The sequence below is a fragment of the Oryctolagus cuniculus genome, chromosome Y, assembly GCF_051225735.1.
Source record: "Oryctolagus cuniculus isolate XC-2025 breed Fujian yellow rabbit chromosome Y, ASM5122573v1, whole genome shotgun sequence".
In the NCBI taxonomy this organism is placed as follows: Eukaryota; Metazoa; Chordata; class Mammalia; order Lagomorpha; family Leporidae; genus Oryctolagus; species Oryctolagus cuniculus.
The window spans coordinates 16,585,769-16,610,767 of NC_142889.1; the positions used below are offsets into that span (position 1 = coordinate 16,585,769).

The 24,999-nt window shown below is 39.1% G+C and overlaps 1 pseudogene; it reads right to left on the reverse strand.

Annotated features, from left to right (window-relative positions):
• On the reverse strand, positions 1–1,639 carry LOC149119293 (heterogeneous nuclear ribonucleoprotein Q pseudogene; annotated as a pseudogene).
• Between the last annotated feature and the right edge of the window lie 23,360 nt (positions 1,640–24,999).

Genomic DNA, 24,999 nt, shown 5'->3' on the forward strand with positions numbered 1-24,999 from the left:
TCCTATACAGCCGAGATATTTAAGGTTGCTTGATTTCCTTACCATTACTCCACTGCAAGCTTCTGGTGTAATCCCACATAGCAAGTCAGTCTTCATTGTAACAGGTCAGGACAGGCCTCGACCCCTTTTCCCTGACCACAGCCTCTTTGTTGTTGGGCACCTCCTCTCACACCACCAATGCCTCTTGCTTATCCAGGACCTCCTCTCTGTGAATAACCAGCTCTACCATGGGGAGGAGCAGCCCCATGACCTCTGGATGGAGCAGCACCCCTTGCTCCTCTACCACCCCTTCCTCTAGCTCCAACTTGAAAATCTTCATAACCATAGTATGGATCTTCATATCCACCATGATAGTTATGGTAATCATAGCCAAAATAATCATAATAATCTTGACATCCATAATAATCTGGAGGATATCCATAACCACTTCTACCTCCATGCCCTCAACCTCTTGTTGGAGGGGGCATATGAGTTGGACCATAATAGTAGTAATCATCATACATCTGATTCTTTGCTGCTTGCCTCTGAGCTTTTCTTTCTTTCCTTTTCTGATCTGGTGGCTTAGCAAAAACAATTTCAATGTTTTCTCCCTCCAAGTCTTTGTCATTCATTTCTTCCATAGCCTTAACAGCACCATCTCGTTCATCAAAATGAATGAATGCATAATCTTTCAGTTTCTTTATTCGTTCCAGTTTTCCAAACTGACTAAATGCCTTTTCTAAAATCTCTTCTGTTACAGTATTGGCAAGGTTACATACAAAAAGTACCTTCACCTTTGCCATAACCTCAGGATCAGGATCTTCTATAGGATCAGCCCATTCAACAGTTCCAACATTTTTCCAGACCTTGACTTTACCACTCATTAGCCTACACCTTGCCTGGGCAGCTGTTTTGTGATCTTGATATTCAAGAAAGCAAAAGCCTCTGTTTTTTTTTTTTTTTTCTTGTCATCTGGTTGGTGGTATAAAATGACGTCTGTAAGACCCGCTGTTACTTTGCTAAATTCTTCAAGAATCTGTTCCTTGGTTTTACTCTTAGGAATAGAGCCCACAAAAAGCCTATTGTTGGCAACCAAGATGCAGACACCAATATGTTTTCCAGAATGAATTTCATGATTATTATACAGTTTAAAAGCCTCCCGAGCTGCTTTTTTTTTGTACAAAAAGTGACAAATGCATAACCTCTATTGAGACCAGTGAGTGGATCCATCATAAGACGAAGATCCCAAATAGGTCCAGCTTTCTCAAATAAAGCAACAAGCTCATCCTCAAATAGATCTCTTGGGATCTTCCCCACAAATATCTCAGTGCCAACAGAAGGCTGCTGACCTGAATAAATGGAATCTGGAGGCAGTCCCCCATGCTTCCTCTGTCCAGTGGTCACATCAAGTGTGTAGCCTGTTCTTCCCAAGAATGCTTTAATTTTTACCTCATCTAGTCCTTTACTAGAGTCCACTACTTTGGTCCCCTGTTTTTCTCTCTGCCTGTAAGTCTTCATGACTCCACATAAAAAGGCACTTTTGTTCTGAACATGAGAGAGATCACTGTCATTAAACTGCTGAAAAATTGCCAATGCACCGTCTTCATTGAATTCTTTCAAAGCTTCAATAGCTCTTTCATCTAAATCACTATGTGCAACTAGCCCTCCCCTTTGGGCTGTGGCCAAGGAATCCTGTCCCAGGGGATCCGGTTGTGTGCTCACTGCTCCCTGTGTCCGTGCGAGTGGAGCTGTTGTAAAATGGCTGCCAAAGTTCACACTGCTGGCAGCAAACCTGATCCAGTTACACTCGCCTCTGAGAGTGCTCCCTGTGCGCACGTGCGCCCCCGCTTGATCCCCCCCTTCCCTCCCCTCCCTTGTGCGTCTGCTTCTCTCACTCACTCCCTCAGCCCCTGCCCTCCACCTGCTCCTCCTTCTCCCCTATCACCACCACCACCACCAGCAGCAGCCGCCGCCTCTGCCTCTGGCCACCTTCTCCTCTTGGCCTTTCTTCTTCCCTCTGTGTTCCTTCCGTCCTGCCCCCACTCCCATCCACGGTGCCTCAGGCAGGAGTGGCAGCCTTGCCCCTTCTCACTGACTCCTGGCATGCTTGCTCACTCCCTCCCTCTTTTGCTCTCTCCGCCCTGTCCCCCAGTCCCTGCCAAGTCTGCTCCTCTCTTTCTCTCTCCCCCAGTTGACACTCACCGGAGGCTCTTGTCATGAGCTGCCAAGGCTATGGATGCCACTTGAGTTCACCAACTCTGATCTTATTTACACAAGGCCATAGCCAAAGTGGAAGCTCTCTCCTCCCTTCAGAGAAAGGTACCTCCTTCTTTGATGGCCCATTCTTTCCTCTGGGATCTCACTGACAGAGATCTTTCATTTAGGCCATTTTTTTTTTTTTTTTGCCAGAGTGTCTTGGCTTTCCATGCCTGAAACACTCTCATGGGCTTATTAGACAGATCTGAATGCCTTAAGGGCTGATTCTGAGGCCAGAGTGCTGTTTAGGACATCTAAAATTCTATAAGTCTGCTGTGTATCCAACTTCCCATGTTGTATAATTTTCTCATTTTAATTCTATCAGTTAATATTAGCAGACACTAGTCTTGTTTATGTGATCCCTTTGACACTTAATTCTCTCATTATGATCAATTATGAACTGAAACTGATCACTTTGACTAGTGAGATGGCATTGGTATACGCCACCTTGATGGGATTGAATTGGAATCCCCTGGCACGTTTCTAACTGTACAGTTTGGCACATGCTCAATCGGACTTACCCCAAATAAAATAAATCTTTAAAAAAAATAAGTTCTGTAGATATCAGCTAGGTACATTTGGTCCAGAGTTTTGATTAGCTCTTGTTTCTTTACTGATTTTTTGTATAGTTGATATGTCCATTGAAGAAAGTGGGCTGTTGTTGATGTCCTCCCTTACTATTGTGTTAAATTGATTGTCTCTGGCTGGCACCGTGGCTCACTAGGCTAATCCTCTGCCTTGCAGCACCAGCACACTGGGTTCTACTCCTGGTCAGGGTGCCGGATTTTGTCTCAGTTGCCCCTCTGCCAGGCCAGCTCTCTGCTGTGGCCTGGGAGTGCAGTGGAGAATGGCCCAAGTGCTTGGGCCCTGCACCCCATGAGACACCAGGAGAAGCACCTGGCTCCTGGCTTCGGATCAGCATGGTGTGCTGGCCACAGCGTGCCAGCCACAGCGGCCATTGGAGGGTAAACCAATGGCAAAAGGAAGACTTTTCTCTCTGTCTCTCTCACTGTCCACTCTGCCTGTCAAAAAAATAGTCTCCCTTTAGATTCATTAATATTAATAATTTAATATCCAGATACCCTTTACTACTGAATTCTACAAAATATTTAAGAACTAACTCAAACACCTTTTAAATCATATACAAAAAATATGAATAGGATGTGAATCTGCCAAACCTCTTACAGATCACTCTGATACCAAAACAGAACAGGACACAATATAAAAGCAAAGCTACAAATCAATGCACTTGGTGAAAATAGATGCAGATGTTATCAACCAAAGCCTAGAAACCCAAATCCAACACATCTACAAGATAGTTTATCAGATCAAATGTCATTTATCTAAGAGATGCATAGGTGATTCAACCTTCACAAATAAAAATCACCATAAACCATGCCAATAGAATGTACAAGAAATATAAGCATCTATATATATGAGGAAAAGCACTTTGCAAAATTCAAGAATGCTTCAAGCTAATGGCCCATCAAAAATTTAATGTAAGAGCTGACCCCAAAATTATAAAGGCTACCTTTTGGCATCTCGTCAAAATCATACTGAATGGGGAAATGCTGAAATCATTTCCTCTCTGTCGCTCCCCCTCTTCGTGGAGGAACAACACAGGACCCTGCGCTGTTCTTTTGTCTGCTTGGCCCTCCCCGGGTTTGCTGCTGGTTCTTCCTGGGTTGGCTACCGGGGTTGGCTTCCCCCTGCCACTTTTCCCACTTCCGCGGGGGAGTGGCACACTGCTGGCCGGCTCTCTCGGGGGCTGCACAGGTGTTCCTCTTAGATGTTCCTGGTGCATGTTGTCTCTCTCCTCCTTTATAGTCCTCTCCACCAATCCCAACTCTGCTACCCACACACCGAGTATGCTGCTCTCCTCCAATCAGGAGCAGGTCCTACAGTTTATTGGTTGAACTGGAGGCAGCTGTGTAGAAGCTGTTTCTCCCTTCTCAGTGCCATATTGTGGGAGAGCAGATGCATAGAATAAGTCTTAATTCCAGTAACTTAGTCTAGTCCGAGTTGCTCCCAGGTGCTCCCCACACCTCTCAGGTCTGGAACAAAACATTATTAATTTCATCACTGTTATTAGTTTCAACATGTTATTCTGTATATTAGAAATATTAAGAGGATCAAATAGGGAGGAGAAAGAAAGGCCACAAAATTGGAATGGAGAAACTCAAAATATTCTTGTTAGCAGATGATGTTATTGTATATAGAAAAATCTAAACCCTGCACAAAAATGTTCTTGGAACTGATAATTCAGTTCAGTAAAGGTGCATTTTACAAAAACAATATGAAAAAGACAGTTGTTTTTTCAAGTACTAGTAATGAACTCAGTGGAAGCAAAATCATGAATAATCACCATTCATAACAGCTACAGTCAGATATTTTGTAATGAATTTTACCCAAAAAAGTGAAAGATCACTACAATAAAAATTATAAAATATCAGTGAAAGACACAAAAATGGAAAGATATTCTTAACTGAAAACAAAAATTCTACTGCACAAATATCTAAAGCAATGGCTTAGACATAGAAAAATACTACAAAATGATGATATAAATTGAAATGTTTAACTGTATTTCATTTATAAATGATACTTTGAGTTTTAAAGATTTTAAACAATTGACTTGAAAGGTGGAGTTAAAGAGTGAGGAAGATAAAAAGATCTTCCACCTGCTGTTTTACTCTACAAATAACTCTGGTGGCTCATGGTTGAACAGTGACAAAAACAGAAGCCTGTAACTCAATCCAGTTCTCCCACATGGGTGACAGGGGCTCAAGTACTTGGGCCATCATCCACTTCTCTTCCAGGTGCATTAGCAGGGGGTTGGATTGGAAGTACAGCAACCCAGATTTGAACTGACACTATGAATGGAATGTCAGGATTGTAAGCATGGTTTACTCTGCTGTATTACAATGCTGGTCCTGACAGTTGTGTTTTTTTAAGCAATGGGATAACACAATTAGATATACATTTTAAAAACATATATGAACAGCTACAAGTCTGAGCAAGGATTTGGGAGGCAGAGTGGCAAAGAACACATTTCAAAGGTCACCTCAGTATTCCTGGTGATATAGAGCATACATTTGACCTTGGATAAAGACACAGGAGAAGCAGAATCAACAAAAATGGCTGAGAGTGCCGTTCACACTGAGAAGGACACAGAATACACTGGGAAGTATCTTAACTCCTTGTATGAGAGTTATAATACACAATTCTCATTCAATTTTAATATAAAGCAAATTTCTGAAATGGCCAGCACTAATGTATCAGTGTTCCATGTGCAGTGCTAAGCAATGTGCATAGATATTTTATAACTCTAGCATATATAAAAAGTGGCCTTATATTCATTCAGTGTTCTTACCTTCACAAAGCATTTCAAGTGGTTCAAGTATCAACATAGAAATTTTAAGTAAGACCACTCATAATAGTCTGGGGTGTTTCAGATGACAGTGAGGTCACCATGGCCATTTGTAACAATCATTTTGTTGTCCTTTAACAACAGTTATACCATATACTTAAATGATAATTATTTTATATGAGCAAAGCCATATGAATTTCTTCAAAGAATGATTTATTGTAAAATGATGCTTTATGAAATTTTCAAAGCTATTATCTTTGATGACAAGGTTATTTTCCACTGTACCTTTCATGATTTATTTTTATCTGTATTTTTTAAAAAAACAGCTATTTCTTTACTTTATCTAATTGAAAGGCAGAACAAAAACAGAAAAGCAACAGAGATCTTCCATTTGCTAGTTCACTCCTCAAATTACCACAACTGTCAGGGTTGGAAAAAGCCATAGCCAGGAGCAAGGATCCAAGATCCAGGGCTCAGATATGTCTCCTTGTGGGTGGCAGTAGCACAAACTGTTGAGGCATCATCTTGAGCTTTAATGTATTGTTTAACCAGGGAGCTGGGTTGGGGTGGAGGTGCCAGGACTGCAATCAGCACTCCAATACCAATGTGTGCATTTTAAATGGTGTCTTTTTTTAACTTTTATTTAATGAATATAAATTTCCAAAGTACAGCTTATGGGTTACAATGGCTCCCCCCCATAACTTCCCTCCCACCCGCAACCCTCCTCTTTCCCTCTCCCTCCCCCCTTCCATTCACATCAAGATTCATTTTCAATCCTCTTTATATACAGAAGATCAGTTTAGCATATATTAAGTAAAGATTTCAACAGTTTGCACCCACATAGAAACACAAAGTGAAAAATACTGTTTGAGTACTAGTGTCTTACACCACTGTGTGAAACTTACCCCTGGCTTATATTCCCCGCAATGTACCATTTTACCTTTTTAACATTTTGTGCTTAGGGAAGTAATTGGCCTTATTTTATAAATGCATAATATATTACCTCACCTAATTTTGCTGTGTGGATTAAAATTATTTTAACACATCACACGTATTGCTTGTGTAGTAAATCATGAAAAAAAGACAAAACCATAGATCGCTAGGATCTTATGCAGAGAAACACATAAGAATTATTTTCCAAATAGATTTAAGTACCCATAAAACTTGTTCTCAGGCTGGCGCTGTGGCATGGTGGGTTAAAGCCCTGGCCTGAAGTTCCAGCATCCCATACAGGCACCAATTCTAGTCGTGGCTGCTCCACTTCCAATCCAGCTCTCTGCTATGGCCTGGGAAAGCAGTAGAAGACGACCCAGGTCCTTGGGCCCCTGCACCCATGTTGGGGACCCAGAAGAAGCTCCTGGCTGCTGGCTTCAGATCAGCTCAGCTCTGGCCATTGTGGTCATTTGTGGAGTGAACCAATGGATTGAAAACCTCTCTCTCTTTCTCTGGCTCTACCTCTCTCTCCTCTAACTCTGCCTTTCAAATAAATAAAATAAATCTATAAAAAACTTGTTCTAATTGAATACATTAAACATATTCAAGGTTGTGCATTTGGTATAGTGGCTAAGATACTACTTAGGACATTTGCACCTAATGCTGGAGTGTCTGGATTCAATTCCTGGGTCTGCTTCCAAGTCCAGCTTCATGCTAACATGTACAATGAAAGACATATTGTGGTCCAAAGACTTGAATTCCTGCCATTCATGGTGGGAACCTTGAATGAGTTCCTGCCTTCTGGCTTTAACTTGGATCATCCCTGTCTGTTGTGGGCATCTGGAAAGTAAATAAGTGGGCAGAAGATGTAGATCTCTCTGTATGTCTCTCTGGTTTTCAACTACAAATACACAAACTTTAAACTACTAATAACTAAAAAGTTATACTTGGCTCCTTACTTTGCATCAAACTCTACATGTATCCTGTTTTTCCTTTGGCTATAACTATTGTAAAGCTTGGTCTAAATTTGATTGTGTGTTGTATTGTTATAAATTATTTTGTCCCTTAATGTTATTATTTCTGTTTGGAGCTTATTCCCCGTTGTATAAAATTCTTCTATTTAAAATATGTGTAATTTTTATCAATAGAAGAAACAACTTACAGATGCAGAGAATCTTTGTAAGAGATAGTTTTGGTTAGGTTGAACTTCTCAAATTTCTATTTTTGTCTCATCCCTCTTGAAACTTTATCAAAAAAAGAAACTTTATCCAAAAATTGAAGTCTTGGGCCATAAATTGTAAGTCCTAAATAACAGAACTTGAATCATTTCTATCTGGATGCATTTTCAATTATGCATGCTATATGCATGCTTATATTTGTGAAATCTGTGTTTTGTTTGCAAAAAAATAAATAAAGAAAATTGTAATGCCCTCATTTTTTCTGTCCTAAACTTGGTTCACATGAAGTCTAGATATGTCAGGGTCTCATTTTGTCTGTACATGATAAAGCTTTGTCTCCCCAGGAGAGAGATTATACTCTTTGCTGTAATGAAAACTCTAAGTCCTGTTGTTTTAATTCCTACTCCCATATTTCCTCTAATAGAAGAGGGAAAAGGTTCTGGGGCTAAATTCTGGGATCCATCATCATATCTGTCTCCTTACACAGCTTAAAATGGGGCCCAGAATGAGCATCATGGGAAGAGGAGCCAAGGAAAGAGGGGTTTAAAAATATGGAAAGGCTGAACTTACCGCACCTCCTGATTTATGTACAAAATTGAAAAAAGCAAAAATGTAAAAAAAATGTAGAAAACGTCCTTATTCTGCTTAAACAGATGACATATATTATGCATCTACCTCAGGAAGTCCCAATGTTTCAGGGAGATGTTGTCTTAGTAAGCTTCCTTTATAAGTATTGAAGTCAGAAACTTCAAGAAAGAAATGAAGCCACTTCAAAAAAACCCACTTAGTCTGACAAAATATTTAGATCAATTCTTGCAACCCAGCTACTATACCTGGGTTGCAGTGATGCCTTTAATGAACATATTATCTGCAAGAGAGAAAAATGGGATGATCGGGAGGGAGGGTATGAAAATTTGGGAAAGAGAAGACATTGCTGGACTGGGAATCTCCTCAGCTAAGGACAACATCCCAAAGATCATTAATGTGATAATTCCCCAGAGTAAAATTGTAAGGCGTAAGGGAGGTAATGATTAAAAAAAATTTAAAAAATCAACCTTGAGATCACAAAATGCATCAAAGACATTTGAAGTTCAACACCAAAAGAAAGAGAAAAATCCCTCTGCATTCTTACAAAGGCTTAGAGATCAAATAAGAAAATATGATGGGCTCAGCCCTGAGAGTCAGCTGAGACAATGGTTTTTAAATTAGATATGTCAAAATTAAAGTTGGCCACATAGAGACAAACAGAAGCTCAAAAAATCTTTGTGTGAAGGAAGATGGATTAAAAAGTAGCATATGGAAAAATTCATATCCACAGTGGAAAAAATAATACACAAAATGTTAAAAACAAGGCCTCCTCAAAGAGACATGAAAGCTCACTGGGGCCAGCAAACTACAAAGAGGGAAGGAGTGACTCCAAAGCCAGTGAAAGCTATTAGAGCCACGGCATTTTACCACTGTGGAAAGCCAGGGCATTTCCAAAAAATGTTCAGAGTTAGAAAAATGAAGATAATTCACCTCTTGATCTTTGATGAGGACTGGGGTGGTGGTGGTCAGTGATTCCTTTTTGAGAGGTTCTTCCTGGAGTACTTAATATATCTAGAGTTGGAAGGGGAGGATTAAATATTCCTTGTGGATTCCAGGTCAGCCTAGTTCTCCCTTGCTTGCCAAACATAGGATATAAAATTATACAAAGAAAAACTAAAAATGTCTGGGGTAAATAAGGATGACTTTCAGGTCCTATTTTTTTTAGTTTTAATAATTTTTATAATAGTGAACAGATTTCATGTAATCTTATGTACAGATTCAGGAGCATACTGATAATTCCCACCATAATATCCACCCTACCCAAGCTCCCACTCTCTCTCCTCCATTCTTTCTTATTATTTTTTTAATTTTTACTATGACATACATTCCATTTAGTTTAAAATCATAAGCTTAACCCTCCACTAAATATTCAATAAATGTAAAAAGAAAAAATGTTGCTTTTGAAAGAAAAAGTTAAATTAGGTACAGAAGAAATGTGAAGTTCTTTCCTATGTATTCCAGAGGTGGGAACCAATCTCCTCAGCAAGTCTAATTATTAAAATTAGGACAGATACTCACAGTAAATAATGGGCAGCTATGAGTCCTAAAATTTCCAGAGAGAACAACAACAACATCATATTGACTCTTCAGTATGGGCAAAAGAGGGAAGTAGAGGAAGGTTAAAATTATGCCTCTAAAAATTAAGCTGAAACAGCTTTACTAGTAAAGAAATCTGATGTGTTTTATAGATTATTACAGGAATTAAGAGCTATCTACTAAATTGCACAGGCTTGTCACACTGTGGTTTAGAATTCTTATACCATTCTCAGTAAAATTCCCCATGACCACACAAGTTTTAGTGATGCTGACTTAAAATGTGATTTCTAGATCTGCCCACTAGACACAGAAAGCAGAAACCACTTTGCCTATCAGTGGAAAATCCGAATGGGGGAAGAAAACAAACTAGGTGGACTGCATTGCTTCAATGATTGACTGAAACACCCAAATTTTTTGGTCAAAGCCCTGGCCTGAAGAGCCAATGTCCCATATGGGCGCTGGTTCTAGTCCCAGCTGCTCCTCTTCTAATCCAGCTCTCTACTATGGCCTGGGAAAGTGGTAGAAGATGGCCCAAGTGCTTTGGCCCCTGCACCCACATGGAGATTCAGATGAAGCTCCCAGCTCCTGGCTTCGGATTGGTGCAGCTCTGGCTGTTGCAGCCATCTGGGGATTTAACCAGCGGATGGAAGACCTCTCTCTGTTTATACCTCTCTCTGTAACTCTATCTTTGAAAAAAAATCTAAACCAAAGAGATAAATATAATTGACTAATTCCAGAATTTAAAATAGGAGGTCATTCTTTTGGAAAAGATTAATTTAACAATCAATGCTGTACAAACCTAGCTGAATTTTATAAAAGGTGGGAGCCTGTAAAACAATACCTGACCATAACTGTTAAGGTATTGTAGAGTATGAAAGCAGATATGAGAGATGGTCCTTTACATGAGGGGATGTGGCTCTCTGAGGATAGTTAAACTTGAGTCATGAGGGAAAATATAATGATTATGCGATTATGGATGGTAATAGTCATTCAATATGTGAAAATGACAGATTACCTATAAACCTGTCTGCTCAGACCTCTGAGTTGTATATCCTCAATCACACTCTAAAGCTTCTTGAGGGCCAAGAGGGGATGTTTACATAGACTCCAGGAATGCTTATGAAGTGGTACAAATTTTTGGAAAAATCTGGACAGAAGGGGTCTTATAAATGGAAATGGAAATGAAAATTGAAAATAACTGTTTCAGAAGATTTTCACAGATATTCAAGTCTCTTGCTTCCCACTGAAATACCTAATTATCATGTAAATTGTCATCAAAAATTAAAGTCACATATATATGTGTGTGTGTATAAAGTTCTTAACATACTTATTAGAATATAGCAATAACTCAACAAATTCTTTCTAAATGAATAAATTAGACCTTGTACTGATCTGATGTACCAAACTAGTACTTATATTTTTTCCAGTTGTATGAATTATTCATGTTCTTCATAAGATATCAGAATAATACCTGAAAGTGTAAAAAATTATCTGGAATTTCACTACCATGAGAAACTCTTATTTGTTGGTATCTCCTTTAATACTGACTGCAGAGCATAACACAGGTGAGCCCAGTCAGTGGTGTTAAATTTCAGCACTGCCACATATTCAGATTGCCCAAGTGATAATAGAATTCCCAGGTCTTATTTTTCTCATCTGTAGAGTGGAGATAACAATGAAACCAATGTCAAATAGTTATTATGGAATTAAATGAGTGAATATTTACAAAACAGCTAAAGTAATTTTTGAAATGTTATACGCATTACATAAATAATGTAATAAATCTTATGAAAATTTGTGCACTCTTCACTCATCTGAATGCTCACTCCAGTGTTAACCAATGTTAGCATCTATTGTGGGTCCTTATGTGCTTTTTTCTTTATCCATATAATCACATATGGTTGCTGGTTATTATTATTATAGAACCATGATCATATACACACTAATCTAGAGAACATTTATTTTAGTAGTTTTAGAGCCTGTTCTGTCAGTTAATTGCTTTCTTTTTTTAACTTTTATTTAATAAATATAAATTTCTGAAGTACAGTTTTTGGATTACAGTGGCTCACCCCCCAAAAAACTTCCCTCCCACCCACAACCCTCCCATCTCCTGCTCCCTCTCCAATTCCATTCATATCAAGATTCATTTTCAATTAACTATATGTACAGATCAAAGTTAATTGCTTTGAACAAGTGACTACTTTATTCCAAGGAAGAAAAGTAAATCATTTTATTGAGCCATACCTGACTAAAGGCCATTTTCTTGGTTTGTCAGAAATTTCTGAAAATTAAAATAGCATATCAGGAAGACAGAGGAGAAACAAAACTGACTAATTATGCTCCCAAACTTGAGGGAACTTTAGGGGCTGAGCTACAGATTTGACACATGCAGTGGAGGCTTCATTTTGAGATAAGTAACTATCTGAAATCACCCAGCAGTTGATAAATGACCTAATTTAATTTTCCTGTAGAAGAATGGCTGCTGATTTGTCTACCTGTTCTATAGTTATGTCACTGCATGTATTACAATCAGTGGAGTAAGCATGAAACTATTAGTTAATAATGAAAATCACTTCTCTGAAGAGCCCTGACTTACCCCATCTTACTAGCCCACCTGGCACATTACCTGGGTTTCACCACTTCGTGAGTGGTTAATGTGAGCCACGAATCAATAAATCAATTAAGAATCATTACTGGGATTCCAGACAACAGGGACCAGGATCAATAATTTTTATTTCGTGAAAATAAATGCAGTTGTGAACCCAATATTTAAAACCTATAGAGATAGACAACGGGGATATACATTAACAGCCATTGCACTCTTTCTAGCCACAGCCACTGTAGACATTCAAGGAGCAAACCAGTGGATAGAAGTGCACTTTCTCTCTCTGTCTTTCTATCTCTACCTCTCTCAAATAAATAAAAGTAATTTTTAAAAATAAAAACTCAAGGTCAAGGCCTGATGCCAGCCATTAAGTCCATTCCTTAAGAACCAAGGTCCTGGGAGTGTGGCCAGGTTAACCCAGTGGAGTGGTTGGAAAGTACATTTCTCTTTGGCCCATCTTGCACATGGATGAATTCCTAATGAAGCAAATATATTCTGAGTTTTGATTGAAATAAACTCCCTGGCCTTGGGACTATGTAAAAATCTATGCTGACTTGAAACAGACTTTTCTTTCACTAAGCACAGAGCATCAAAGCCATGGGGCCAGAATCATGTGAAAGTGAGGTTTCTCTGCATGTTAGGCTGGTTTGTTCTTCTCAGTGTGATAGCTTTTTCATCATTCAGCAAATATTTAATGAGCACCAGCTCTGTTTCACAAACTTGACTTTATAACCTTGATTGAGGCTTGTTTATAGTACAGGTTTTATTGTATTAGGATAGGCTAGATAGAAAGAACAAATATCACCAGATGTGTGGCTGAATGCCACAATGAAAGTCTATTTTTTAGTATGTAACTGTCAAATAGGTATTCAAGTTAGGGCAAAGATCTTGAAAAAGAAATCTAGGCTCCTTGCACCTGAGTCATTCCCATGCACTAGTTCACTGCCCAAATGCCTATAGTGATGTCAGCAGCCAAAAATGCAATCCATGTCTCCCAAGAGTATCAGAAATTCAACTACATGATCCATTGTGGGTTGCCTCCCAGGATGTGCATTAGCAAAATGCTAGAATCAGGAGACAAAGCTGTCATTTGAATCTACATACTCAGTATGGAATGAGTGTATTCTAACTTGATTCTTAATCACTAGGTCAAATACCCACACTCAAACATTTTAATGGCTACAAATATTTCTTTAAATAGTGTCACAATTTAATTAAAATGTTTACTATATGCTTTGCTGTATGAAGCATCTTTTCACATTTGATAGGAGAGAGAAGGGGGGAGAGAGAGAGAGAGAGAATATCTTCCATCCACTGGTTTACACCCCAAATGCCTGCAATAGATGGGACGTCAGGAGCCTGGAAACCCATCTGGATCTCTCATGCTGGCAGACAGGAACCAAGTATTTGATCCATTATTTGCTGACCCCTGGGATGTGCATTAACAGGAAGGTGGAACAGAAGCAGGGACAAGACACAAAACCTAGGCACTCAGACATCGGATGTGGACATCTCAAGTGATGGCTTAATCCTCTGTGCCACAATGTCTGACCCTAACTTTATCTTTGAATTCCATTTTCAATAAAATTTTTGATGTACACATAATGTAATTTATTGGTCTACACTCTAGTGACAATAAAACACTTTATGTAGAGTATTCATGCAGGCTCCTTCTGACATTTATGGTTCATGATTATTGATTATTTATCATATATATATCATATAATTTCCTTATACATATTTTCAAAAAATAGTTTTTGTTTGTTAACAGTTAATTATGTTTCAGAAATATTCAAAGAATATGAGATAACCTGGTACATTTACTGTCAGCTCTCACCAATCTTTTAAGTAGTCAAGTATTTCCATCTGGCATCATTTTCCTCTTCTGGAAGAAACTTTTGAACATTTCCTGGAGTGCAGCTCTGATGGAGATTAGTTATTTAGGTTTGTATTATGTCTCAAACTGTTTCTGTTTTGCATTTGTCTTGAAAATAATTTTTGTATGATTTATTTATTTTAAATGCAGAGCTACATACAGAGAGGAATGGAGGGAGGAGAAAGAGAGAGAGAGAGAAAATCTTTCAGCTGCTGGCTCAGTCCCCAAATGTACCTGGATAGATTAACTTGGGATTGTGTTTTTTGGTTAAAAGTTTTCTCAGTTACTATTTAAAACTAACTATACCTTTTTCTTAAATTTAAATAGGTATTCAAAATTCATTTCAAATAATTGAATACGTCCAAAGGAATCCTGAATATGAAGAATGACAAGAAAGCACTGTGTTACTGTAAGAGGTATTAGAACATTGAATATTTAAACATTTAAAAAAAAAGTATTAGAGAGAGAGACAGAAAGTTGACAGTGAGGGCTCTTCTATTTTCTCATTCATTTCCCCAAATACCAGCAACAACTGAGACACAGCCAGGACAAAACTGCCATGGTCCAGCCGTGGCAGGTCCAAGGGCTCCCGAAGGAGGGGGGTGCCAGTGAAGAGACAAGACAAGGAGATGAGATTTAGTTAGCAAGGGGAGACATCATACTGCTGTTCCATCTCACAACTTTACCTTATACTCTTTTTACACATATTTTTCATTAAGCCTTCTTCCTCCTAAGCCTCTATTCTTTCAGAGAAAGAGCACATCACAAGTGATTGTCTATGCATAACCTTTCTCTATTAATCATGTTTTGTTTCATTTTCCTTTCATGGCCTCATCATAACCTTCCCATTAATCTTTCCTCCATGCATAGTGGATGCCTCAGCTATATGAAACTTGCTTATCTTATCTAAAGTTGCTAGACAAAAAGTCTAAGATTTTTAAGGTTAATGGATTTATTTTAAAATGTTTCTTACAGGATGTGGGGAGCAACTTGGACTAGACTAAGTTACTGGAATTAAGACTTATTCTATGCATCTGCTCTCCCACAATATGGCGCTGAGAAGGGAGAAACAGCTTCCACACAGCTGCCTCCAGTTCAACCAATAAACTGTAGGACTTACTCCTGATTGGAGGAGAGCAGCGTACTTGGCGTGTGGGTAGCAGAGTTGGGATTGGTGGAAGAGGACTATAAAGGAGGAGAGAGACAACATGCACCAGGAACATCTAAGGGGAACATCTATCTGAAGGAACACCTGTGCTGCCCCCAAGAGAGCCGGCCGGCGGTGTGCCACTCCCCAACGGAAGTGGGGAAAGTGGCCAGGGGGAACCGCCCTTCCACGGAGGTGGAAGGGATGGTAGCCAACCCGGGAAGAACCAGCAGCAAACCCGGGGAGGGCCGAGCAGACAGAACAACGCAGTGTCCTGTGTCGTTCCTCCAAGAAGACGGGGAGCGACAACAGGACCTATTGCATTGCCTAATGTTAAAAGTTCCTTGTTCCTTTATTCTATATTTCCAAGCAGGGGCATAACATCTAACCTTTGTAAGAATGTCAGTACTTGTACATCAGTCCACTTGCCATAGTATTAACTATGTACTTACCAGTTTCATCATACACTCCTGTGTAAGGCAAGGGAGGGTCTGTGGGAACAAGCACCTGCATGCTCTTTCTATTTTCTCATAAAACTCATTATACATGTTCCTAATAACATTTTTCTCTATACAGTTTTTAGGACATCCCCTCTCATTTCTCTAGTCACCTCCTGTATTCATTTTTTTACAAGAAACAATTTTGCTTAGCATTGATATTCATGATCCCCACACCCAAACCCAATAACTACATCATTCAGACTATTAAACACAGCAGAGAATGGCTTCAGTTTAGTCATTGACTTCTTGCTTTGCAGAGTTTCCCCTCTTCCGGCTGCAACTTTGTTACACAGCATGGATGACAATGCCTTCACCACAAAACTAGGAGCCTAAACTGAATACCAGAAAACTATTAGTACTATATTTGACATGGGCAACGTCAGTAACCTCCTAACATGTATTCCAAGCAGGTTGTTCTAGGGCAGACAGCAGGGAATGGAAGTGTTTGCAGGGAGGAGGTGGCTGGGGTTGCAAGGCAGAGGTGGTGATGTGAGGGTCATCTCAAATCTAGAGCCAGAACCCCATGCAGGATGTTAGACAAGATCTGCTGGGCCTCCTGGTTCAGTGAAGTGAGCCAACCTGTTCTGGTGGGGACAGATGGCACCTGCAGAACCAGAGGATTTGATCTCTGCTGGGAGTTCAGGGTGGACAGTGGTGCAGGTGCAGCAGGAACAAATGTTGGGAATTCAGGGATGCATGAAACCCTGTAGAACCACCTGAGTGAGTTCCATTTCCTTCCTTGTGGGGAGTGGAAAGTCTCAGTATCTCAGGTGGGCCTGCAGCTCCCCCTGGAGGCTCTGCCCCAATGACTCCAGCCCTCTGCTCCTGCACTGGTGCCAGCATGTGACAGGGGGCTCAGGTGGTGAGCTTGGAAAAATGCTTCATGCAGCAGGAGACACCATGTGGGGATGGGTTTGGCTGCCTGGCCTGCAAGCTGACCTGGTCTCTTCTGGTCTTCCCCATGTTCCAAACATACCAGGCCAGAACAGCCACACCCTGAAGGCAGCTGGACACAGGGTGCCTGACTATACCAAGTCACCCCTGTAGGTAGAGAGCTGCTATGCACTGTAGTTCTCCCATCCACTTAGGGCCTTGTCTAACCTCACATGGGAATCATGTGTGCCCAGGCTGAGCATGGTACTGTCTCCCTGGGACCACCATCACAAATGGTCTGACCTCACTGGTGATGATAGGCAGCATGGCTGTCATGGACACACACCTGGTGGAACAGAACCAGAGGCAGTCAAGATCAGCAAGTGCAACTCTGTGCTGGGTGGGTGACTTGAACTTCCTCCTGGCACTGAGCTAGGTGGCCCTGAGGGCACCACGATGCACAGAGCCAAGCATGGCTATGCCGTGATGCTGTGGTTTCTGTACATCTTCATGCTGGAGATCAGGTTCTGGTTCACCTTCCAGAACTACAAGTCCACATAGGGCAGGGTGGCCTGGCTGACACAGGTGAGCAAGGGCCTGCTTCTGCTGCCATTCTGCATGCCCAGCCTCTTCCTGCTGCTTGTGGCTTAAAATACCAGTTTAAAAACTACTAGTGGTGAAGACAAACTGCTAAATCGTACTCTTCTTAAAGCACAGGGAAACAGTTTGTACCCCTGCATTGGGGTGGCATAGCTGAAATGTGGAGCTGTACTAGAAGCGAGAATGACCCAGCTCAGTCTCTGCAAGGCATAGCCGCATTCTTTTGTAGCTCAGTAATCAGAAGGAACTGAACAAGAGAATGCACAGTCACAAAAGGCTGAAAATACTGGGAATTATAATAGAAAAATAAATAATGTATGGCCATTTTTATTTTGTAATAATTCATTTGTTAAATTTATATACAATTCTGATAATGTTGTTAAGTGAATGTAATTGTACTGCAGAAGCTTAACATCAAAGTTTTTTTTTTTATTTTTAAATCTTTGCTGCAGAGATGGCTGGCTTTGTGGTGCAGTGGGTTAAGTCAACTCCTGTGATATAGGCATCATGTATGTGCTTTTTTTTTTTAGAGTCCTGGCTCCCCTACTTCTACTCAAACTCTCTGGTAATATGTATGGGAGAGTAGCAGAGGATGGCCCCAGTCCTCAGGCCCCTGCATCCACATGGAACACTCAGAAGAAACTCCAGGCTCCTGGCTTCAGGCTGGCCTAGCCCTGGCTGATGTGACCATTTGAAGAGTACACCTGCTGATGGAAGATCTCTCTCTCTGAAATTCTGAATTTCAAATAAATAGAGAAATCTTTTTTTTAAAGAAATCCTTGCTCAAAGTGATGTTCATTCCAAATGAGCTACAGCATATTTAGTCACCATATTACAAATTTTTCAATAAAGATAGGGGTAAATACTGTGTGTGCTTCAGAATCATAAAATCTCAATCTTCAAGTGTGGTCACAAACACACATATTTATATTGCATACTTTTTACAAAATTACTAATTTCTCTAGTGTAATTTAGATTACAATAACTTTTTAGTCATACCTCTATATTGTCAACATATTCAAGGAGTGACAATCCCTTATTAGATGCTTGCACAGAGCTGCTTTGTCTCAAGTGCATCAACCTATCTTTAAATATGAAAAAAGAAACATAATTTGGAATTTGAAACCATTAAAATATTAAGTTATTCTCTCTCTGTAAGATTCTGTTGAAAGTACATATTTGACAGTGTTAATGAAAAAGGTTAATTCCATTGTGGGTGTGGGAGAGACAACAGACCCAAGATTCATGTAGAAGTTTACCATGCATTTCCTATCATTTTATGTTGGGTGTGCTTGGAGGGCTAAATTTGAATTTTTATTTCACACATATAGAGATGAAGAGGGGTGGAGTTAAGGAGTTATAATCCTGTAAGTTCATCAGAGAAGCTACATTCAACCTGACCCCTAACTGTTCATGCCACCCTCATTTTCAAAATTAAATTAGTCGCTTAAAATATCCCTAAGAAATTGTTGCATCTGTTCAAAGTCTCAGTTTTTTTTCAGTCCCAGTGGATAATATCAAAGGAATTACATTTAAATTTCTCATAAAATTATTTGAATAAAATCTCATGACTCTTCAAAAAGGAATATGTGGTTTATATGGTAACGAGAAAGGTTTAACATTATTTACCCCAGTGTGGATAAAGTTGTTCTCTACCTCCTAATTTGAAAGTTATACATTGAAATAACTTGTTTTTATATTATCCATTTTAATATATGCTGTTTATATGCTTTACTGTCTTTTGCCATCATATGTATATATATACATATATACATATACACATATATGTATACATATAAACACACGTACATATCTGGGGATACTTCAAAATATCTATGCAAAAATAGAAAAATGGAATTAAAAGAAGTTGGGGGCAGATCTTGCGGCTCACCACAAAGGACACCTGCAACCCATATTAGAGTGCTGGCTCATGTCCTGACTGCTTCACTTCTGATCCATCTCCCTGTTAATGAATCCTGGGATACTGAAAATAATGCCAAGTATCCGTGCTCTTGTGTCCCTAGTTGGAGAACAAGATAATGTTCATCGGTTCTCTGGCCTGGACAACCCCTGGTTGTTGAAGATAATTGTGAAAGAACTAGATGATGAAAGATCTCTTTCTTCCTCTCTTTTCTTTACAAGTAGTTGAAAATGAAGAAAACTTTTTTAAAAGTTTATTTTTATGCAAAATACATTTTAAGTCCATTCACAGTTTATATCAATAGGTGCCTACATCAAGAAATTGGAAAGGCACCAAATAGATGAGCTTTCAATTCACCTCAAGGATCTAGAAAACCTACAGCAAACCAGACCCAAATCTAGTAGGAGAAGAGAAATAATTAAAATCAGAGAAGAAATCAACAGGATTGAATCAAAAAAAAATTACAAAAAATCAGCCAAACGAGGAGCTGGTTTTTTGAAAGAATAAACAAAATTGACACCCCATTGGCCCAACTAACTAAAAAAAGAAGAGAAAAGACCCAAAATAATACGATCAGTGATGAAAAAGGAAAGGTAACAACAGACACCGCAGAAATAAAAAGAATCATCAGAAATTACTACAAGGACTTGTATGCCAGCAAACAGGGAAACCTATCAGAAATGGATAGATTCCTGGACACATGTAACCTACCTAAATTGAACCAGGAAGACATCGAAAACCTAAACAGACCCATAACTGAGACAGAAATTGAAACAGTAATAAAGGCCCTCCCAACAAAGAAAAGCCCAGGACCAGATGGATTCACTGCTGAATTCTACCAGACATTTAAAGAAGAACTAACTCCAATTCTTCTCAAACTATTCAGAATAATCGAACAAGTGGGAATCCTCCTAAATTCTTTCTATGAAGCCAGCATCACCTTAATTCCTAAGCTGGAAAAAGATGCAGCACTGAAAGAGAATTACAGACCAATATCCCTGATGAACATAGATGCAAAAATCCTCAATAAAATTCTCGCCAAGAGAATGCAACAACACATCAGAAAGATCATCCACCCAGACCAAGTGGGATTTATCCCTGGTATGCAGGGATGGTTTAATGTGCGCAAGACAATCAATGTGAGACACCACATTGAGAGACTGCAGAAGAAAAACCATATGATTATCTCAATAGATGCCGAGAAAGCATTTGATAAAATACAACACCCTTTCATGATGAAAACTCTAAGCAAACTGGGTATGGAAGGAACATTCCTCAATATAATCAAAGCAATCTATGAAAAACCCCTAGCCAACATCCTATTGAATGGGGAAAAGTTGGAAACATTCCCACTGAGATCTGGTACCAGACAGGGATGTCCACTCTCACCACTGCTATTCAATATAGTTCTGGAGGTTCTAGCCAGAGCTATTAGGCAAGAAAAAGAAATTAAAGGGATACAAATGGGGAAGGAAGAACTCAAACTATCCCTCTTTGCAGATGACATGCTTCTTTATTTCAGGGACGCAAAGAACTCTACTAAGAGACTATTGGAACTCATAGAAGAGTTTGGCAAAGTAGCAGGGTATAAAATCAATGCACAAAAATCAACAGCCTTTGTATACACAGACAATGCCATGGCTGAGGAAGAACTTCTAAGATCAATCCCATTCACAATAGCTACAAAAACAATCAAATACCTTGCAATAAACTTAACCAAGGACGCTAAAGATCTCTACGATGAAAATTACAAAACCTTAAAGAAAGAAATAGAAGAGGATACCAAGAAATGGAAAAATCTTCCATGCTCATGGATTTGGAAGAATCAATATCATCAAAATGTCCATTCTCCCAAAAGCAATTTATAGAGTCAATGCAATACCAATCAAGATACCGAAGACCTTCTTCTCAGATCTGGAAAAAATGGTGCTGTAATTTATATGGAGGCACAAGAGACCTCGAATAGCTAAAGCAATCTTGTATAACAAAAACAAAGCCGGAAGAATCACAATACCAGATGTCAGGACATACTACAGGGCAGTTGTAATCAAAACAGCATGGTACTGGTACAGAAACAGATGGATAGACCAATGGAACAGAATTGAAACACCAGAAATCAATCCAAACATCTACAGCCAACTCATATTTGATCAAGGATCCAAAACCAATCCCTGGAGTAAAAACAGTCTATTCAATAAATGGTGCTGGGAAAATTGGATTTCCACGTGCAGAATCATGAAGCAAGACCCCTACATTTCACCTTACACAAAAATCCACTCAACATGGATTAAAGACTTAAATCTATGACCTCACACCATCAAATTATTAGAGAGAATTGGAAAAACCCTGCAAGATATAGGTACTGGCAATTATTTCTTGGAAAACACCACAGAAGCACAGGCAGTCAAAGCCAAAATTAATATTTGGGATTGCATCAAATTGAGAAGTTTCTGTACTACAAAAGAAACAGTCAGGAAAGTGAAGAGACAACCTACAGAATGGGAAAAATATTTGCAAACTATGCAACTGATAAGGGGTTGATAACCAGAATCTACAAAGAGATCAAGAAACTCCACAACAACAAAACCAACCACCCACTTAAGAGATGGGCCAAGGACCTCAATAGACATTTTTCAAAAGAGGAAATCTAATGGCCAACAGGCACATGAAAAAATGTTCAAGATCACTAGCAATCAGGGAAATGCAAATCAAAACCACAATGAGGTTCCACCTCACCCCAGTTAGAATGGCTCACATTCAGAAATCTACCAACAATAGATGCTGGCGAGGATGTGGGGAAAAAGGGACACTAACCCACTGTTGGTGGGAATGCAAATTGGTTAAGTCACTATGGAAGTCAGTCTGGAGATTCCTCAGAAACCTGAAGATAACCCTACCGTTCGACCCAGCCATCCCACTCCTTGGAATTTACCCAAAGGAATTTAAATTGGCAAACAAAAAAGCGGTCTGCACATTAATGTTTATTGCAGCTCAATTCACAATAGCTAAGACCTGGAGCCAACCCAAATGCCCATCAACAGTAGAATGGATAAAGAAATTATGGGACATGTACTTTATAATATCCTATAAGGCAGTCAAAAACAATGAAACCCAGTCATTTGCAATAAGGTGGAGGAATTTGGAAAACATCAAGTGGAGTGAATTAAGCCAGTCCCAAAGGGAGAAATATCATATGTTCTCCCTGATCAGTGACAACTAACTGAGCACCAAAGGGGAAACTTATTGAAGTGAAATAGACACTATGAGAAACAGTGACTTGATCAGCTCTTCTCCTGACGGTTGATGTACAATGTAGTACATTATCCATTTTAGTATTTTTTTTGTTCTAGTACCATTGGTTGAACTTGTAATTAACACACAATTATTCTTAGGTGTTTAAATTTTAACTGAAAAGTGATCCCCGTTAGGAATTTGGAAAACATTATGTTGAGTGAAATAAGCCAATCCCAAAGGGACAAATACCACTTGTTCTCCTTGATAGGTGACAACTAACTGAGCACCAAAAAGGAAACATGTTAAAGTGAAATGAACAGTATGAGAAATGGTGCCTTGATCAGCCCTCACCCTGACTGTTGATGAACAGCTTAATATATTATTCCTCTTAGTATTTTTGTTTGTTTGTTCTACTTAATACTTTTGGTTGAATACTGTAATCAATACACAATTCTTCTAAAGTGCTGAAATTAACTGAAAAGTGATTGCTGTTAAATATAAGAGTGGGAATAAGAGAGGGAAGAGATGTGCAATTCGGGACATGCTCAAGCTGACTTACCTCAAATGGTAGAGTTAGAAACATACCAGGGGATTCGAATTCAATCCCATCGAGGTGGCATGTACCAATGCCATCTCACTAGTCCCAGTGATCAATTTCAGTTCACAATTGATTGTAATGATAGGACTAAGAACCAAAGGGATCACATAAACAAGAATAGTGTCTGCAAATACTAGCTGATAGAATAAAAAAGGGAGAGAATGATCCAACATGGGAAGCAAGATACACAGCAGACCCATAGAATGGCATATGTTCTAAACAGCACTCTCACCTCAGAATCAGCCCTTAAGGCATGCGGATCCGGCTGAAATGCCCATGAGAGTATTTCAGGCATGGAAACCAAGACACTCTGGGGGAAAAAAAAAAAAACCTAAATGAAAGATCTCTGTGAGTGAGATCCCAGTGGAAAGAATGGGTCATCAAAGAAGGAGATACCTTTCTCTGAAGGGAGGAGAGAACTTCCACTTTGATCATGGCCTCGTCTAAATATGATCAGAGTCAGTGATCTCAGGGGGCTTCCATAGCCTTGGCAGCTCATGACAAGTGCCTAGGGTGATTACTGATGCCATAAACAAGAGTGTCAATTTGTTAAGTCAACAACAGGAGTCACTGTGCACTTACTCCTCATGTAGGATCTTTGTCCTTAGTGTGCTGTACATTGAGATTTAATGCTATAACTAGTTCTCAAACAGTATTTTTCACTTTATGTTTCTGTGTGGGAGCAAACTGTTGAAATCTTTACTTAATGTATGCTAAACTGATCTTCTGTATATAAAGAGAATCGAAAATGAATCTTGATGTGAATGGAAGGTGAGAGGGAGTGGATAAGGGGAGGGTTGTTGGTTGGAGGGACGTTATTGGGGGGAGGCCATTGTAATCCATATTCTGTACTTTGGAAATTTATATTCATTAAATAGAAGTTAAGAAAATTATATAAATTAAGTCATATATGAAAATCTAATGGATCAATAAGAAACAAAACTGATACACTAAAAGTGCAACAATATTTAACATCCTCAAACACCCTTGTAGATGAAGAATACAAGGAGTTACATTATCATTTAGATTACAAAGCATGTATAAAATTCAGTATCAGTATCTAGTAATAAAAAAAGTAAAATGTTAGCAAGATAGTTAAAAAATACAGAGATGTGCTTAATCAGATCAAGAATGTCTTATAGGAATGTACAACAAACAACTAAATACAATATCACTGAAGGCTTTTTCCTTGGGGGTCCACAAAGACAAGGCTGCCTCCTCTCATTATCTCTCTTTGATACTACACTGGGGCTGCATTCAGAGAACTAAAATAACAAAAAAGAAATATAAGGTATAAGAATCAACTTTTTAGCAGTGGGGCCTCTGCACCCATGTGGGAGACCTGGAAGAAGCTCCTGGCTCCTGGCTTCAGATTATTGCAGCTCTGACATTTGTGGCTATCTGGTGAGTGAACCAAAGGATGGAAAACCTCTCTCCCTCTTCCTCTCCCTCTCTCTCTCTCTCTCTGCTTCTCTGTATCTCTGTCTTTCAAATTAATAAATATTTAAAAATTAAATTGATTACTAAATACCAGCAAGAAACAAAGAGAAAATATTATATATGACAGGAAGATTAGGAAACATTTATCAATGAATAAAAATAATTTAAATTATGTAACATATTTAAGCAATCATCAAAATCAATATATAAAAATGAATGACTAGACAAAAAATGATCTGAGAATATGAAGAAAAATGAATTACAGGAATTAATAAACAGTGAATAAATGGTAACTAGCCTGAAGCAGATTATTGTACAATCCCACTCATGGAGGCTCCCTGTAGGAACACAGAGTTGAAGCATTTGCA